The following is a 20,031-nucleotide window of genomic DNA, read 5'->3' as shown; positions in this document are numbered from 1 at the left end:
TCTCATGGAATCCTAATATGGGATTTGCAAGATAGGCATTATATCTCTTCCAAGTATTGAAGCTGAGAACTTAGGTCATTTTTCCAGGTATTAAATAATAGAACAAGAAATCTCTCTGGATTCATATGAGTCCTAGTTGAACTGTTTCTACCACATTCTGACACCATTTTGGGGAAAAAAGTTGTTGGTTCTGAAAACTGTTGCTAGGTTTTTTTATTATGATTTGTTAATAAGCACACCAAAATAATACAGTTAGTTTTCCTCTTGGCTTAATGTATCTCTTTAACTTCTGTGTGGCCATATTTCCTTTTCTTCAATCATGGTTGGACTGAAAATCTGTTTTTTAAATAATTAGATTGAATTCTGTTTTAAATATGATATTGGTGGTGAAAATATACACATAGCAGGTATAATGCTTGGTATCTCCCTTATGTAGCGATGATAAAAGTGAAGAGGCATTGAGATGAAATTTGAGAATCTTAGAGAAATTTTGGCAAAAAGTATAGGAAAAGAGAACAATTTTTTAACACTTCTCTCAGGAAATTTGTTCTGAGTATTGTGTACTAGGAATGGAAAACCCTAGTTCTTGGAAATTCTATGAGGAGAAACCAATGTGTGGATTTTTCTGAAGAAAGCAACTTTTGTCCCAATTGTTTCTATCCCTCAATGTCTGCCTCCAGAGAGTCTCTAGAAAGGACTTTCATCTTGTAAGATTAGCTCTGAACTGTCCCCTGTCACCTAGTGCCTCTGGGTTCCTTCTTTACTCCCCTCTCTCCATTGCTCTCTAGGCTACCTTTCTTTACTTCTCAGATCTCCAGTTTCACTTGCCTGGCAGTTTCTCTCTCTTCTCTGGGACCCTGGGGCTAAGGACTGTCTTTGTTTCTGCACTAGATGCTCATACTTCCAGCTGCTTTCAGGACAGCATCTGGGTTCTCTCCCTTGTCCATCAAACTGAAGGATGAACAAGGGCAGAGAGCCACAGTGTTTCTTCTTCACTGACTGGAAAAGCACTGAGTTGCTTCTCATCAAGGGCTGGGGAGGGGGGAATTGTGGTGACGATCCATAATTGGAAGTCCCTGTGGGGGTTTGATATTCATTAACTTGGACAAGTCTAAAAATGGCAAGGAGGCTAGCCTTGGCACATCCAAGTGTGCATTTTTTGGGGTGCACGGTATTTGGAAATAGCATTTGAATTCCACATTGTTTTAAAGTGGCTTTTGCTCTCTTAGATTCTGATGGTAAGTATCTCTATTACTGCAGGGAGTGAGATTGAAGCTCAAACCTACTGCTTTTGAAATACAGCTCTGAGAAGACATCCTGGTCTCTGGCACATGAAACTACCTTAGTACTAGGACTAGGAGAGTTTGGGTTTAGGAGCTTGCTCTGCATTTTTTTTTTTTTTATTAAGAATTGCTCCATTTGGGTATTTACAATGTCTCTCTGCCAGCTTTTTTTGTTACCATTTTTTTTAACCTTCAAATTTTAAAATTCCTTTTTTCTCACTCACTCTATTTTTGACTTTTGTTTTTATAAGTTGTCATCTTCAAGAAAAGCAGGAATGCTTTAAGCTCACAAAGAGAGAGGTATTCATGTATACCAGCCCTATACAGACGAGATCGGGCGCGTTCAGGGTGGTATGGCCGTAGACTACCAGCCCTATACAATAGAACTTTCTGAGATGATGAGAATTTTCTGTATCTGCCCTGCCCTGCCCAGTACAGAACTCACTAGCCATATGTGGCTACTGGGGGCTTAAAATGTGGCTTGGGTGGCACTAAGCAATGACAACACACTAGAGACTTAGGGGGAGAATTATGGAGAAGAACAAGGTAGAAAAAAAGACTCCTTTAATTCTATGATTAAAGTCCTGGATTGCTTGATGTCTCCCTACTCCTCCTACCCTGAAAAATGGTTCATGTGCATGAAACCTGCCAGAATAAACACAGCAAACACTTATAGAGCTGGTATGCAATACCACATTTTCAGATTGGACTCTGAGAAGTACACAGGTGAGGGAGGCCAAAATAACACCGCAAAGTTTTTAAAACTAAATTGACATTCAAACCACAGTCCACCAAACTGAATCAAGACATGTTCAGGGTTGATTGCCTGCTTAAATGTAGGACTTAAAAAGAAACCTGATTCTTTAACATAATACTCAAAATGTTCAGGAATCAATCCAAAATCATTCATTATACCAAGAACCAGAAAAACCGTAACTCAAATGAGGAAAAACAATAACATATGCTCTGCCAAGATCACACAGAGGTTGGAATTAAATGACAAGGTTTTTAAGTAACTGTCATAAAAATACTCCAACAAGCAATGCATGAAACGGAAAACTGAAACAAAAAGCAGTGGGAACATACAGAAAACAATAAAACAGCCGACCTAAATTCTATCGTATCATTAATTACTTTAAAAGCATCTGATGTATTTTCACTTAAAAAGGGGATTCCATCGTATAATAAAAGTTGTAAAAGAGAAAAAAAAAAAAGCAAATGTCTTAGCCCCCTTTCCTTAGCTGCCGCTGAAGTGCTCAATGGCACTTCATCCAGCCACTGGACCACACCATGGCTTCCCTCTGGGAGCACATCTGCGTGGACTCAGCCCTCATCCTGCACAATGATGAGGTGCTGGTTATGGAGGATAGGATCAATGCTCCCATTAAAGCAGTGGGTGTAAAAGTTGAACCTTTCTGACCCTGCTGGTTTACAAAGGCCCTGGCCAATGTCAACATGGGGGGGGCATCTGAAATGTTGGGGCTGGTGGTTCCTGCCCCAGCAGCTGGTGCTGCCCCAGCAGGAGATCCTGCTCCCTCCACCACTGCTGCCCCAGCTGTAGAGAAGAAGAAAGTGAAAGCAAAGAAAGAAGAATCAGAGGAGTCTGATGATGACATGGGCTTTGGTCTTTCTGACAAAACCTCTTCTGTAACCTGTTCAATAAAAAGCCAAACTCTTAACAATCAATCAACCAACCAACCAGTCAATCAATCAACCAATCAATTTAAATGGCTCAAACACACCAACTAGAAGACAAAGATTTGCAAAATGGATTAGAAAATGTGATCCAACTATGTGCTGTCTACAAGAAGCTCAGTTCAAATATAGGTATGACATAGCTAATCTAAGGCACAAGAAGGCAAAAAGGTATATTGTGTGAACATTAATCAAAGGAAAGCTGGAGTGTCTGCATTAATATCAGCCAAAGTGGACTTCAGAGCAAAAGAGAATTAATAAGGACAAAAAGCAGTATTACAAATTATAAAAAGGTATATATAAATTATAAAAAGGATCAATTACTTAAGAACATATAACACTCCTAGACTGATGATTCACAGACCTGTACCCCTGAAACAAATAATACATTGTGTTAATTTAAAAAAAGAATGTATAACACTCCTAAATATGTATGTTCTAAGCAGCAGAACCTGCAAAAATATGAAGCAAAAATTGCAAAACTGGAAGGAGAAATGGATATCTCACAACTATAGCTAGGGTTTCCCTTAGTAATTGATAAACACCAGTCAAAAAAATTCAGCACAAAACTGGAACATGAATGTTTGTAGCAGCTTTATTTGTAAATCAAAAACTGAGAACAACTTAAATGCCTTTCAGCCAGTGGATGGCTAAACAAATTATAGAACATCCATTGCTAGAGATTGAATGTGAACTCCCACCTTTCAAATTCATATGTTAAAGCCCATTGTGATAGTATTTGAAGGTAGGAGCTTTTCAGAGGTGATCATGAGGGTAGAGTTTTCATGAATAGGATTAATGCCCTTATAAAAGACAACCTGAAGAACTCTGTTACCCCTTTCCAACATGTGAGGACACAGGCAAAAAGATGGTTGTTTGTGAACCAGAAAGTGGACTCTTGCCAGATAACCTAATCTGTACGCACCTTGATCTAAGAATTCTCAGCCTCCATAACAATAAGAAATATATTTCTGTTTTTTAGTAAACCATGCAGCCTCTGGCATTTTGTTACAGCAGCCCATGTAACAAACACGTACTTTGGAACACTACTCCGTGATAAAAGAAACAAATTGTTGTTATATGCCATAACCTGATGGATTTCCAAGGCATTATGATGCATAATGAAAAGCCAATTATATTCATGTTACATTATCAAAAGGACAGATTATGTTTGCCAAGGGTTTGGGTTGGAGGGACAGATTATGTTTGCCAAGGGTTTGGGTTGGAGGGACAGTTGGAGGGACTGTAAGAGGTGATGAAACAGTTGGTGATAATCTTAATGATAATCTATATACATGATAAAATGTCATCGAACTATACAACCCCCAAAATGTGCATATTAAAACAGGTAACAATCCAAACCATATTATTATTAGATTATAATAATTAGATAGATAATAGTATGGTACCATCATCAATTGGTTGGCTTTGACAACTGTGCTGTGGTTATGTAAGATATTATTGGGGATAAGGGTCCATGGTCCCATGGATCCATGGGAACTCTCTGTACTATTTCTGCAACTTCTGTGTGAGCCTTAAATTATTCCAAAGCAAAAATATATTTTTAAATGTGGCTAAATCAACCGACGAACTGAATTTTTCATTTAGTTTGATTTTTATATATTTAAATAGCTGCCTGTGACTACTGGCTTTAGTATTGGACCATGTAGGTCATTACTAAGTTTTGTCAAGTAACCTTTTGATTTCCATTTGTTTTTATTCCTAGGCTCTTGAAGAAAGTTTCATGTGTGAAAAATTTACCCAATGCATAAAATATAATGCATATTATTTCAGTCTCCTTTCATCAAGTACAGTACTGGACCACATCGGAGCATAATGAACTTCAAGTTTCAAAAAGCAATGCATTTGGTCATTTTATCATTTTCCATCCCATTCTGATGACTATTGTGGATAGGAGAACGTTAATAGCTCAGCTAAGCTGTAAAGGTTTTTAAGACTCACCCTTGTTTTGTAAGCTCACTGAATAGGAAGAGGTCTATAGTTGTTTAGAACCTTAATTATCTCTTTTTACTGACAAAATCTGAGCAAATCCCTAGGAATGAACAGTTGGTCTTTTGACTTTCCCTGCCAGAATAAGTGACTTTAAATCTTTGCCAGCACAGGTTAAGAGATCAACTCATTTTTCAGAGCCCACAGAAGTCAATCTCCTCTGACTTGCAGAAGGGGTTTGATTCTGTCTTCCCTTTTCATTCATCCCCTTCAACTTTTCCCAAAGCATCCTCACTCTAGATAAACTATACAAGCTTAAGATGAGGCAAATTCATGGTGTGCTGGCTCAACCCCCCTCCCTCCCTGCCCCAGCCCCACACAAAAACAAGAGTCTAATCATAAGGAACTGCCCAACTTTCCTGGGGGTATTCAGGGGTGGGGACTTTTGAGGTTATTTTGGGACCGGTTGCTGTAAAGCTCTCCTTCCAACCACTCCTAAAATGGTGATGGAGGCTGTTAGGACCCCTCACCTTGGGGAAAGACTAAGCTTGATTATCTAGAGATTTCAAAAAAGGAATATTAGGATTCTCTTTAGTGGCATATGGGGGGTAGGGAGTGAACATTAATACCATCATTGTTTAGGATTGCCAGCTCATGGTAATAAAGTGCATACTGACTCTTAGTTGGTTTCAATCACTGTTTAAAATTCTCTACAGATGGTGCACCCACTTTCACCTGTACCAGGGAAAACTATTTCTATCACCCTCCCTTCAGAAAGCCACTGGTTTTCTCCCTTTTGTGTCCAGAGCACCCGCTTTCACCTTTCCAGACAGACTGAGGGAGACTCAGATATGACCCTAAAGCGTCAGTTCTGAGAAAGCAGGAGATGGTCTGTTTCCCTCTTGATGCTCTCTAACAGTTAACACAATGCTTGGCTCTAATTGGCATTTAGGAAGTTATTTAAATAAATAGAGAAATGAATCCATTTAAATCTTTGAGGGTGGTACCAACCTCTGCCTTTCCATCTGGGATGTGGTATTGTTTTTGATGCATTATCTTAAACATTTAAGGGGGCTACTCTTTCCCCACTAGTGATTGTGAGGGTTTTCACAAATGTTAAATACGCCGATGCTGATTATAATATTAGTGAGTCAGAAATAGCTGTAGGATGGGTTCATGAACCCTGTGGACCCACTTTGAGATGGACTCTGAACTCACATATGGCCCTTCTCTAACAGGAGGATCTGTGATGGTACTCTTGGTCTTTCGGTATCATAGTCAACTCAGAGCCCTGATTCAACAACACACTTTCCCCAGCGTATGTTTATTTGAGTAAATGGCCATTGGCCCCTTTGTAGAAAGACTGGGGAAACACTGCTATATTCACTTTCCATGGTGTTGCAAGATCCTTCCTCACAGAAACTTGCCATTATTTCCAGCAGTAGGTTATGGGTCTAAGAATTAGCTCAAGTCTGTAAACTGACTAAGAGATCATGATTTTCCACTCAGGTGGTAGACCTTAACCTTCTGCTCATCTATTCAAGATCTGTTTTAATTGGTGATACACATTAAGCAAGACCCTTATCACTTGCCCATTGATCTCATTCTGGAAATACTATCTTCCATTAGGGAACTTCAGAAATCTCTTTGAGCAGAGCCTACTCATCTCTCTGTTGTGGACTTTGATCATCATGCCCACCTTGCTTCTGGCCATCTGGCCTCTGTTGTTCTGAGATCTGTCATCCCCATTGTTATTGGGAAGCAGAGGTCAATAGCAGAATCTCTTATCATTAATCCTAATCTACATGGGACGTCCACTACTGAACTTCTCAACAATGCTGCTGCCCCCCTCATCTAGGAGAGAAAGTTACAATATTGTCAAAGGAAGTTCTCCAGGGAAGAAAGCAGCTCGAAGCCTCTAGCAGCCAAAACTCACAGCAGCTATAAATGGGATACAACAGGTTGAAGAAGGGAGTCTGGACAAGGCAGATATGGTATCTGCTGCAGGGTCTTTCCTTTCTGTCCCAGATCCCTACTATATGGCTTTGTCTCAGTCCTTGTAGGTAATGATGTAATCTGTTCACATGACTGTCCCTCACCATAAATGCTTTCCTTATTGTGTGACTTAGTTTAATCTCAATACTGAGGTATTTTTCTAATGAAGTTTATAAGCTTTTTCTGAGCCCTGCATGGATAATGACTTTGACCAACTTAGCTTTGTTTTCCCTGCTAGAAAAATTTTTCAAAGATCATCTTTCTTTTTTTTAAATTTTTTTAAAGATTTTATTAATTTATTTGAGAGAGAGAGAGAGAGCATGAGAAGGGAGAGAGTCATAGGGAGAAACAGACTCCCTGCTGAGCAGGGATCCTGCTGTAGAACTTGATCCTGGGACTCCAGGATCATGACCTGAGCCAAAGGCAGTGGCTTAACCAACTGAGCCACCCTAGGCACCCCACAAAGATCATCTTTCAATCCATATAACTCACACCAAATAACTACTGATTTTCTTTCCAATTAAAAAGCATCCATAATTCTTGTAGTAAACTTGAAGAGAAAAACATAAACGGAAAAAAAATCTAATCTTGCTATCTGAACACAACCACTATTAACAATTGGATTTACTCCCAAATACTTCTCTCTGTGTATGCATACAGATACATATATACCCTATTTTTAACTTAACATGACTTTATTTGAAATTTATCATGCCCTGAAAAATAGTATTTTAAGACTCTTTTTAATGACTGTATGATACATTGTCATATGATTATACAATTATTAATTTAATTTATTTATTTATACATTCCCTTAGTTTTGGAGATTTAGATTTTTCTCAATGTTTCAGTTGTTATTATAAACGACATGGTAGTGAACACATTTTTTAAATAACTGAAGAATAGTTGACATAAAATGTTCTATTAGTTTCAGGTGTACAACATAATGATTTGACAATTCTAAGCAATGATGAACACATTCTTTTTGTCTACCTTTCTAGTTACTTCATTCATACAGTAATCATTTAGTCAACAGATATTTACTTAGCTCCTATGACAAGCCAGAGGCACTGCGTAATCAGCCAAGCACACAGCAAAAGACAAGCCAGGTATTCCCTGCCCTCCCTGCCACCACGGGAGGTTATGATGTGCCAGGGAAGAAACTTTATAAATTACCGCATTGCAAGGGTGGTGATTACTACAGAGAGGAAGTGCAGGGAGTTTTGTGTCTTTGTCAGCTTGGGTCATCAAGACAAAGAACTATAGACTGGTGGCTTAAGCAGAAATGGATTTTCTCACAGTCTGGAGGGTAGAAATCTGAGATCAGGGTGCCAGCATGGTCAGGTTCTGGAAAAGGTTCCCTCCTTGGCTTTCAAGGCCACCTTTCTGTTCAGTGCTCAGGTGGCCTTTCCTTGGTACATGTGTGTACCAAAGCATATTTATAAGGTGCCTAATTCTATTGCATTAGGAACACTCTCAAAACCTCATTTAATCTTGGGGCACCTGGGTGGCTCAGTGGGTTAAAGCCTCCACCTTCGGCTCAGGTCATGATCTCGGGGTCCTGGGATCGAGTCCCGCGTCGGGCTCCCTGCTCAGCGGGGAGCCTGCTTCCCCTTCTCTCTGCCTGGCTCTCTGCCTACTTGTGATCTCTGTCAAAATAAAATAAAATAAAATATCTTAAAAAAAAAAAGACCTCATTTAATCTTAATTATCTCTAAAAGCCTTATCTTCTAACACAGTCACATGGGGGGGAGCTGGTTAAGGCTTCAACATATACATTTGAAGCAGACAAAATTCAGTCCATAGCATTTTGGGAACATTTCAGGAGACAGTCTAGATGAATATTTTTTCAAATGTTTAAAAGAAATTAGTGTTTTAGAGATTTTAATTTTATTTTAATTAATTAATTAATTAATTTTATTTTAAATTTACTTTAATTTAATTTTATTTTTAATTCTTTCAGGATTGCCAGACTTAGCAAATAAGAATAGAGAATGCTCAGTTATATTTGAATTTCAGATAAACAGCAAAACATTTTTAGTGTGAGTATGTCTCATATAATATTTGATGTCCTGTGTTTTCTCTGGCAGTCCTTCTTTTCATGCTTTAATGTGGTCAATGCTACCTTTTTATCCATGTAAGGGATCCTAGACTATGTATTTGTTATTCTGAAGGATACTTACATGTTTGTTTATTGAATTTATGTGTGAACAGTGAAATTAAGTATTTTTAAAGTGTCCATGGGGCGCCTGGGTTGCTCAGTTGGTTAAGAATCTGCCTTCAATTCAGGTCATGATCCCAGGGTCCTGGGGTCTAGCCCTGTGACGGGCTCTATGCTCAGCGAGGAGCCTGCTTCTCCCTTTCCCCCTGCCTGCTGCTCCCTCTGCTGTGTTCTCTCTCTGTGTGTCAAATAAATAAGTAAACAAAAATCTTAAAAAAAAATGTCCAGGTAAAATTGATTGCTACTTTGTCTGACATTTCTGTGGGTAGACACTTAAAAGAAAAGCTATTCTCCTTTTTTTTTTTTTTTTTTTTTTTTTGGTCAAATTTGTAAGCCTCTGCTATTATTTGACTAAAAATTTTTATTTTTATTTTTTATACTACATCTGTTTCTAAAGCATCAAGACATACATACTTTTCTTCACCTTAAAGTAAAATTTTAAATGGAAGGAAGTTTGTTTGAGAAAAAGCATTCTCAATTCCTTAGTAATTCTTCATGGAACCCCCCATTATTTAGCAAACATTTAGCTCTCCTTGACAAGTCCATACTTCTGGAAAACTACTTTTTATAAATATTCAGAACAATGTGGCAATGGTGTAGGGCTTTCAAAAGACGTGTGCCTGCACCTTTCACATTAATTCTTTGTCCCGAGGCTGCCATTCACTGTATTTTAGGCAAGGTAGCTCTTATCTTGAGAGTAGGGTTTCAGCTGCTAGAATACTTTCTGACTCTCAATCACTTTCTCTGCCTTAAAGGCTTTATAACTGTTCCTTGAAAAACACTCAAGCCAAGAAGGTGGTACAATTAGCATTTGCCTCAATACTCTCACAGAAGCTCTCCCCAGGATAATTTTACACTCAGCCACAGACACATTATGCGATTTTTTTCCAAAGGATTACCAATTGGAAACAAGAGCTGAAATGTATCCTATATGGTACAATTGTACATACAAAGTACTAGCGTCTTAAGAGACACAGTGTCACCCTATCTATGGAATCTAGCTGCCCAACGAAATATTCAGCCAATATTTATTACATGGCAGTATCTGATTTGAATGTCAATGTCCTCTGAATTTCTTTACTGGTCTCCAAATTCCTTTTCAGATTTCCTAAGAGTGCTTTTCTTTCTCTTCTCACCTCTGAGTCCATAAACACAGTGCATTGTCTCACTTACCATCTCTACAGAAGCAAGCTCTACTTGAATGACCCAAGCAAGTTCCCAGGCTAGTGAACGCTGAGTTGTAGTGTTGGCGATGGAGAACATAAGAACATGCAATTATGCTTTGCTCTTAGTTAGATTTTGATTTAATCAATTCAGACAATGTGAAGCTGTGAATTAAAAATACTCTTGTGAAGGATTGGAAGGAATACCTTGGTTTTCTGCATCAAAAGAAGGCACATGTTTATTTAGAAGTCTGAACTAAAAATGTTTTAATACAGAGTTTTAAGGAACAGATGTTTTGCATGCACTCTTCTTGAATTCCAACAACTACAGCCCCTTCCAGGACCCTAAGCTTCATGGGGATGGTGAATTTTGTTTATTTTGCTCATTTCTCTATTTCTAGTGCCGGGTGCAGTATCTAGGGCATGGTATATTCTCTTCAAATATTTATTGAATGTATGAATAAATAAAATACAACCCCCCCAAATGTGCTTCATTTCATTTCCCCAGTGTATAATCACGAACAAATGCTTGGTGAAGTAAGAGGGATACTCATAATTAGCACAAATTTCATTCCTACTGTCAAGGTGGGTGTTCATCGGGTGTTCATACCAACTCTTTCTAATTGATGTTTTCAGAACTCCCCTTGCCAAACATTAGTGACTTTTGTCCTGCCATGTTTACATACCTGAGACCAAGCACAGGCACTTTTTGAAGTTAATTAAAGATTCACTTATGTTAAACATTTCCGGATGATAGCAAGAGACCAACTTGGCAGACAGTAGGAATAATCTCTAGTACTTCCCTCTGTGATTTTTCTCAGACAGGTCTTGAAGGGTCTGGTCCTAATGGGATTGATAGAAGCGAGATGGGGTGATTGGGAGATGCTGTGCTACTTAGTGCCTACAGCAAGAGAGTGCAGGTGAATTCAGAGACAAAGATCACCAGTTTCATCCTTTGCATATCTGAGTGCGTGTTCCCCATGACAAATATAAAATCCCCTAGCTGGCTTGGGCCTGTCACCCAGCGCTTTTCTGGTATGCCTTTCATTTATTTGTTGTTGTGTGTTTGAAGGCTAACTTTTTAAATACCAACTTAAAAGATTACCTTATCAGATTGCTTCCCAATTTTATCATCTCAAAGTACCCTTTTATTTACTTTCTTCCATGATCCATTCAGTTTTGAAAGAGTTTTATCTATGTAGAAACTGTATTTATAAACTAATAATTAATTTTCCAATTCTGTTTTCTTTTAGAAACTCTGCTTCTCAAAGTTTCTCATCAGAAAGTGATGAGAGCTGTTACCACAGGTGTTGATTTAGTTCCAGCCAAGAGCCAGAGACTCGATGTTAACTTTATCATGGGTAAAATAGATGACTGTCCCAGGGCTCTTTGAAATAGTCAAAGTAGTTCCTGAGGACCTCTGGGGGTCCCAGCCTGAGCATCACATTAAACTGTGCATTGAGACCAACTGGGGAGCTTGAAAACACTGGTTCCCAGGCCCCATTCCAGATCAATTAAATTAAGATTTCTGTACCCTGGAGTGACTTTATTTTTTTGAAACAATAAATTCATGTGGTTAAAAAAATCCAACAATACAGAAGAGTGATTTTAATGCATGACTAGGGTTAAAACCACTGCACAGTGTAACATATCTAAAGCAAATGTTAAAAACAAAACAAAAGTGAAAAAAAACAAAAAGAAAAGAAAAGGGGGAAAAGCCTGCCTTCGAGCATGCATCCAGAACTGCGGGAAAGACTTTTGGAACTCTGGGTCTGGCCTCTACCGCACTCAAAGCAACTCTCGGGGAAAGTGATGGCAGAGGTGTCCCCTCTTGGCTAAAGTCTTTTCCTTCCCAGGGCCCAGTTTCCAAACAGGGCACTGCCAAATTCAACAGGAAACAGGAGTTTGAGCTCCAACTTAAGATGTCTCAGGATTAAATTCCCTGCATCAATTAAATACGTGGGGGCACCATTAATTTCTCAGTTGGTTCTCTTCCTGCCAAGCAATCCTGCATTTGCAAACAGCTCTCTCTCATTCCCACACAGCTTTAGTGTCATCCCTTCTCCCCAACTCAATGTTTGCAGGATGTTCTACACTTCTGGTGGTCCCTGAAGCCCCACCTCTGGCCCCCTCGCTCCTGAATAGCGACCATTCAAAACCTCAAGAGAAGTGACATGTTTATTAAAGATGTCCAATATTACGTTTTAGGCTTTACAGATGAACAGAAGCATTCCAAGGGAGCAGGGAAATTTTTGCTGGAAAACTGCCTGTAGGAAAAATTGCCTGCAAAAGACAAAATTGATAAGAAGAAATAAACAATAAAATGAATGCCAAACATCTTAGGAAATGTGAAAATTCTCCGATTCGATATATTTCCAACTGTCTTGTGAAAATAAACACAGGAGACTTCCATATGTTCACTTTGATAAATTTAGTGTATTTTGTAGTACCTTATTGATTTCAGAAAACAAATACCCAGGCTTTTATGACTTTCATGTCTTTCTGAAAGCTGGGCATCTTAAGGGTCCTCAAAAAAGCCCTCTGGCTAAGTTAGGGAATGTAGAATTATGACTAGCCTCAGAGGCAGCTTAGCTCATAGAACAAAGGCTTTGGAGAAGGCTGGACCTGGGGTTAAACCTATTTTCTACTCTTGGGGCTCCTGGGTGGCTCAGTTGGGTAAGTGTCTGCCTTTGGATCAGGTCATGATCCCCGGGTACTGGGATTGAACCCTGCATCGGGCTCCCTGCTCAGCAGGAAGTCTGCTTCTCCCTCTGCCTCTCTTCTTTCTTTCTCTCTTTCTCAAATAAATAAATAAAATCTTTAAAAAAATAATACATTATATGTTAATTTTAAAATCTTAAAAAAACAACAACAACCTATGTTCTACTCGACTAGCTGCATGATTGTAGGCAAATTACTTAAACTTCATAAAGCTCACATTCTGTATCTGTAAAGTGACACTGATAATACCTGTTTCACAGAGTTGTTAGAAGGACTGAATGAGCAATGTCTACAAAGTATTTAGTACTGAGTCTGTTGTTTAGGAATAATTCACACATATTGCTATCATTATTATTCAAAAAAGTAGATGACATCTCCTTTCTTCAAACAGTTCAAAATCTTTGAGGGAAAGGATTAATGTAAAAAAAAAGTGAAAATAACACAAGTTAGAATATAATAAAATTCTCAACTAAGAAGAAAGACAAAGGAACAGGTTTCGGGTTAATATCAAGACTGTGGGCTAGTTCTGGGGTGACCATCAATAACTGTGTGACTTTGGGCAAGTTACTTTACTTTTCTGGGCCTCTTATTTCCTTATCTCTAATATGCCTTTATTAAAATAGAAAAGTATTTCCAACTTCTAAGAGTCCCTGAATGAGAATCCTCAAACTATTTTTAATATTTCAAAAAACTCAATAAAATTAGAGTTTGTACCATGATACAACTGCTCAAATTAGTTAAACTATCAAAATTCTTTGCTTTTGCAAGACTAAAAAAAAAAATCACTTTTGAGTGATAACATTAACTTTTTATGCAGATGAGAAATCGTGGTCAATCATAACATTTCAGGAATTTGCAGAAGAGATAATGAAATGGATTCTTGGTTATTAAAAGGGTGGAAACTACCGTAAGACTCAAGATTTTCCAGGACTCTACTGTTTTCTATTTGATTATTTCATGGATTAGACCATATATCAAAGCACGGTTACCTGAAAATCAGTGAAACAGGTCCTCAGTTCAAAATTTTTATTCCTGTCTCCCCTAGATTCTCTATAAAAACCTCTGCTCTGATAGCATCACATTCTTGCTTCCTGTGCTTTGCTTTTGCTTCAGCATCCTCCCTCCTCCCAGGATGACATCTTCCTTACAGCCCAGCCAGCTTGAAACCTAAACTCTCCCTCCATGTCACACCCTTCTTAATAGCTATAGGACTTCCATTCACTACCAGCCTGACGCTTCATGGGATAGATCATTTTCTCTGTCTGTACTTATTTCTTACTTTCCCAATTAGCCTGCAAACTTAAGGGCTGGTCATTGTTTTAGAGTCATTTCCTAGCCCCTTATTTTCCACAAAAGCCATGAATTTTCATCAAAGAAATTGAGTAGTCATTTTTCAGACCTAAAAATCATGGATGGATGCCAAAGCTAGCTGGTGATAGCTTGATGAGGATTGGGATATTTATAGTGCCAATGCCTATCTATCAAAATACTTGTTAAGAACATATTAATAAACGGTACCAAAAAACTGGCAGACATAATCATAACCAAGTAGCAAAATTTAACAGCACCCAGAATGGGACAAACTGACATCATGGACCTCCTCATATGATGCCCCAAAAAGAATACAGCATCACTGTTCTGATATTCCTGTCATAAAGCATACCCTGAATCTAATCATGAGGAAAAATCAAACAAATTCAGGTTGTGGACTACTACACGAACTAACAGTCCTATACACTTGAAAAATATAAAGTACATAAAATGCAAGGAAAGACCAAAGAATTATTCCAAGTCGAGGGACATGACAACTAAACACAAGTAATCTTCGACTTAAGATCCTCAATCTATAAAGGATTTTACTGAAATGATTCATTAATATTTCAATGGAGTCTGTAAATTTTGTGGTGATTATCTATGACTGTCAATTTTCTGATGCTGCCGGTTGTTCTGTGTTTTTGTAGTAGAGTGGCTGTTTTAAAAGGTTTTATCTATTTATTTGAGAGAGAGAGAGAGAGAGATTGAGCAGGGTATGGGGCAGAGGGAGAAGGAGAAGCAGATTTCCCCTTGAGCAGGGAGCCCAATGTAGGGTTTGATCCCAGGACCTTGAGATTATGACCTGAGCTGAAGGCAGATGCTTAACTGACTGAGCCATCCAGGTGTCCCTGTAGTAGAAGGTCTTTATTTTTAGGACATAAACACTGAAATGTTGAGGGATAAGTCTGTTACTTATTCTTGAATGGCTCAGAAAAAATATGTATGTTATATAGAGTAATTAATGTGGTGTTAGATACATGTACATATTTTGCATAGGTTACACATACAAGATATTTACATGTATTTTATACATACGTGTGTGTGTATATAGACAGAGAGATGTGGTAAAATGCAAACAATTAGCTAATTTTTGTGTAGGTTGTATGGGAGTTCTTTGTACCATTCTGCAGCTTTTTTGCATGTTTGAAATTATTTAAAAATAAAAGGTTAAAAAATTAATGAATTTCAGCACAATCAACATGGGGAATTAAATTCATAACATAAGACTGAGAATTTAACAGATGTAAAAGATGTTATCCTGAAAGAACATCTTCAGGTGCAATATAATAGAAATACAACATATAATAAAAATTCTTTGGCAAAGAATCATAATCTATTATTAGAGGATAGGCTGAAGTGAAATCAAAAGATATCAGAGTTTAGGCATAAAGAAAACTTCTTTTATTGCAACAGCATTGCTGAAATTATACCTACTCCTTGCTTATTGTAAAATGGAATATACTTGACTCTTGAACAAAGCAAGGGTTGGGGCACTGACCATCTACAAAACCGGGTATGACTTTTTTTGTTTGTTTGTTTTTTTAAAGATTTTATTTATTTATTTGACAGACAGAGATCACAGGTAAGCAGAGAGGCAGGCAGAGAGAGAGGGGAAACAGGCTCCATGCTGAGCAGAGTCCCTAATGTGGGGCTCGATCCCAGGACCCTGAGATCATGACCTGAGCTGAAGGTGGGAGGCTTAACCCACTGAGCCACCCAGGTGCCCCGGGGTATGACTTTTGACTCCCCCAAAACTTAACTACTAATAGCCCACTGTTGACTAGAAGCCTTATGGATAATATAAAGAGTCAAATAACAAACATTTTATATCTTAGGTATATTATTTGGATTCTTACAATAAAATAAGAGAAAAGAAAATGTTAAGAAAAATCATGAAAGAAAATACATTTACAGTATCGTCCAGTCTCTATCGAAAAAAATCCATGTCCAAGTGGACTCGGGCAGTTCAACGCACCCGTGCGTTGCTCGAGGCTCAGCTGTATATTGAGGTGGACAAAACTGGACAAAAACGTCACTGGATTTGCTTGAAAATTCAGTATAATTATTTTCGGATTTTTCTGAGGGACCCAGAACAATGGTTACTGGATTCACATGATCATGCCATGAGTTGGCCCAGCTCCATGGTTGTAGTAGTTGTTACTCCACAGTAATGACTGGGAACAGACACTCATTTTCTCACCTTAAGCAGCATCAAATCCATAGGCAGGAGAGCACAGCGTGAGGAGTGCGCCGTTTTGCTGAGATAAAGCCACTGGAGGGAGCGGGTGCTTCTAGGAAGACCACCCCCTTTTTAGCGTACCCAACAATGACCACTGGCCTCGTGCAGTTAGCTCAAAGGCTATTCTATACCAGTAGTTCCCAAAGTACGCTCCCCAGACCAGGAGCATCCGCACCCTGGAAGTGGAGCTCAGCAATGGGACTTTATTCCCCTAGTCAGGAGACTTGGAAGCGCGCCGAAGGTTGCAAACGGTTGATAACCCATCCACTCAGCAAGTTTGAAAGAACGACTCTGCTAGGGAATACTCAGGCACCTGTCTCTCCTCCGAAAAGGGCCTAATTCCCAATTTCCTTTCGGTTAAAAGCCTTCAGAAAGAATCACCGTAATTTAAATGTCTCTAGCTCTCCGGGAACCTCTTAATAGGACCATAAATAAAAATTTAAAAACAATTAGAGAGGCACCAGAAGCTCTTTTCATCCTCTTGTGATGCTCTAAATGCAGCAAGGACTTGCCAGTTGGCTATTACAATTTTATATCCACCTCTGTATTAAGGTTCTTGGTTGGCAGTATTTGCTTTGGGAACCAAATGCCTGTCATCTGAAGGCACCATGGAGTGATTAATAAAGGCTTTTGTAATGCTCATTAAAATGAAAATGGCTCATAGATACCTGCAGAAGAGGCTCCTAGGTGTGTGTTGGGGTTGGGGGGGCGGCGCAGGCGGAGAAGTCTGTTTTAAGATAAAGCAGCATTGGAAAAGCCCGACAGCCTTCGGAGAATGTGGCAGGGAGGAGAAGCGGGAGGAAGCATAGGAAGGAAGGGCACTGCTGCATTCCCACATGCCTGGCACGTGGGCGGAGGTGGGTCTTGGTGGAAGCGCTTTGCCTGCCGTCTGGATTCCTAAGCTGCTGGGAGTCTTCCCTACAGTAGTTGGTTTTGATGTTTCTAACACACCATTTTGTTTTGTTTTTAAGATTTTATTTATTCATTTGACAGAGAGAGCACAAGCAGGGGGAGCGACAGGCAGAGGGAGAAGAAGCAGCAGACCCCCAGTTGAGCCGAGAGCCCTCCCTGGGCCTCAAGCCCAGGACCCAGGGATCATGGCCTGAGCAAAAGGCAGATGCTTATGGGACTGAGCAACCTACGGCCCCAGAAGGCAGACAGTGTTTTAGACAGTTCAGGCTTCTGTAACAAAAATACCATAGACGGGTTGGCTGAAACAACAAATGTTTATTTCTCACTGTTCTGGAGACTGGAAAATCCAAAATTAAAGCACCGGAAGATTCTGTGTATGCTTTCTGCTCCACAGATAGCCCTCTTCGCACTGTATCCTCACATGAGGAAAGAGGGTCAGAGAGCTCTCTGGGTCTCTTCTCCAAGGGCACTAATCCCATTGGTTGTGGGTTCCACCCTCATGACCTCCTCACCTACTAAAGGCCCCACCTCCTAAGTCCATCGCACTGAGAACTGGGTTTCATTGTATGAATTTGGGGGAGACATGATATTCAGTCTATAGCACATAGCTTTTTCAGAATTTAGGAATTTTGTTAACTTTGAAGGAGAAGACATTTATTTAAGTTATTTTGATCAGTCATTCTCTCTTGCCAAAGGACAATCCCCATGGCTGTGAGATCTTTGATGGTAAAATGTTTGTCCTCTAGGGCAAATTCTGCCTGAGCTTTGCTGTGACATTTGGAAAAAGTCATTTCACCTCCATTTGTAAATAACTTATTTCTCTGTATTAGAAGCAGAATTACCTCTTGTTAATAAATGGGTATACCTGTGTCACAGTAATTGTGACCAGTTCCATCCAGTAGTCCCTTTATTGGTGTTCTAGGACTTGAAGCCCTACTGAACCAAAGGTCCCACTCACGAGGTGGCCCCCAAGCCTGAGAAATAGGCAAGATAGGAGCTTTCACCAACTTGGTGGACAGTCCATTCAGGAAGAGTCATCCATGGGCCAAAAGCTGCGGTTAGTTTTCTGAACCCTACCTATTAAACCCTACCCTATTAAAATAGTGCCCTTGAAGGAAGTTCTGTGGGCCAGTGCTCCTGGAACCTTCTGAGCTTTAGACCTTCTGTCAGTCTACTCCCAGGTATGGGGACAGTTCTCTGTACCCAACCCTGGCTGCCTATCCCACTGTTCCTGGGGCCCCATTTTTACCTCTCTTAGCACTTAAATCTTTTTCCTCCACCAAGATTGCATGCCTAATTCACACGTGCCTTCTAATGGAGGCTGCCATAAAGCCACGATCACCATAAAGCCTTTGAAGAGAAAACAAGCTTTAATGAGTATTCCACTACATTAGTTAGTTGGAGGGATGTGCAATTTCTGCTGACACCACAATTAGGAGAAGGGAGTCCACTTCAGTTAAATTACATTCATCCACCCACCAATCTGAACTACCTGCTTTTCCTGGAATGTTCAGGTACGTGCTATGCAATTTTTACCTTTGGGTCTTTGAGCACATCACTCCACCATCACCAGCAACATCATAGCTAAAATGTATGGGATATCTACTTATGCTCTCATAAGAAATTACGTCTGTGTGTTTGTTCAAACCTCACCAGACTTTTTGGGTAGTTACTATTGATAAGTCCATTTCCAGATAAGAACATTGAAACTCAGGGGATTTATAACTTGACCAGGAGCTTATAGCTACTTAGTGGTAATGTGGTAGCTCTGATTGTTGTGATGGGGTACTTCTCCCCACCCCTTTCCCTGGCAACCCTTACTTATCCTTTAGATTGGGATCAGGACATCTGTTGCAGAGCTCTCTCTATGACCCCAAATTAGGATCCCTCTTCAGCTCCCACATAGCATCTCTATCCCATCACGGGGCACAGTTTTCCCTATACGTGGTCTCACCTCTTCCTTCTACCTGTGTAGGAGAGTGCTACTCATGTAGGTCAGGAGCATTCACCACACATTATTAATATTCTCTTGCCTTTAAGGTATCTGTATTTTTATATGGAAGTTGATTAAGAAGTCATGCTTTTAGCTGTTCCAGTGAAATGTGCTGAAACTGCTTGAATTCCATCTGATTGCTTAGAACATGAGATGTTCAGAATAAAGATAGGAAATGCTTGAAAGAAGGAGAAGGGGAGCCTTACAGTTTTGGGGTGGTTGACAGTCCAGGGCATGTGGGCCATGCTCTGTTTTATAGCTGGGTTGCTTGGTAGGGTATAAACACTGTATTTAGAAGTGGAGAATAGGATCCTGCTCCCACATCTAGCTCTCATTGGCTTTGGGACTTTGAGCAAATTATTTAAAATCTTCTTGTAGGAGTTTCCTTTATTAAGAATTTTTTATTTCCAAAGTTGTATCATTTGCTTCAAAAATATACTTAATAGCACTTTAAAAGAAAATGAAAGGATAATTCTTTTTTAAAAGATTTATTTATTAACTCAGAGAGAGAGAGAGAGAGATTGCATAAGGGGGAGGGGCAGAGG

The 20,031-nt window shown here is 39.4% G+C and overlaps 1 pseudogene; it reads left to right on the top strand.

Moving 5' to 3' along the window:
- Positions 1 to 2,573: 2,573 nt before the first annotated feature.
- LOC125101618 (60S acidic ribosomal protein P1-like) lies at positions 2,574 to 3,032 on the top strand (annotated as a pseudogene).
- Positions 3,033 to 20,031: the final 16,999 nt, after the last annotated feature.

The sequence above is a fragment of the Lutra lutra genome, chromosome 6, assembly GCF_902655055.1.
Source record: "Lutra lutra chromosome 6, mLutLut1.2, whole genome shotgun sequence".
Taxonomy (NCBI): domain Eukaryota; kingdom Metazoa; phylum Chordata; class Mammalia; order Carnivora; family Mustelidae; genus Lutra; species Lutra lutra.
This window is presented reverse-complemented; position numbering and strand designations above follow the sequence as displayed.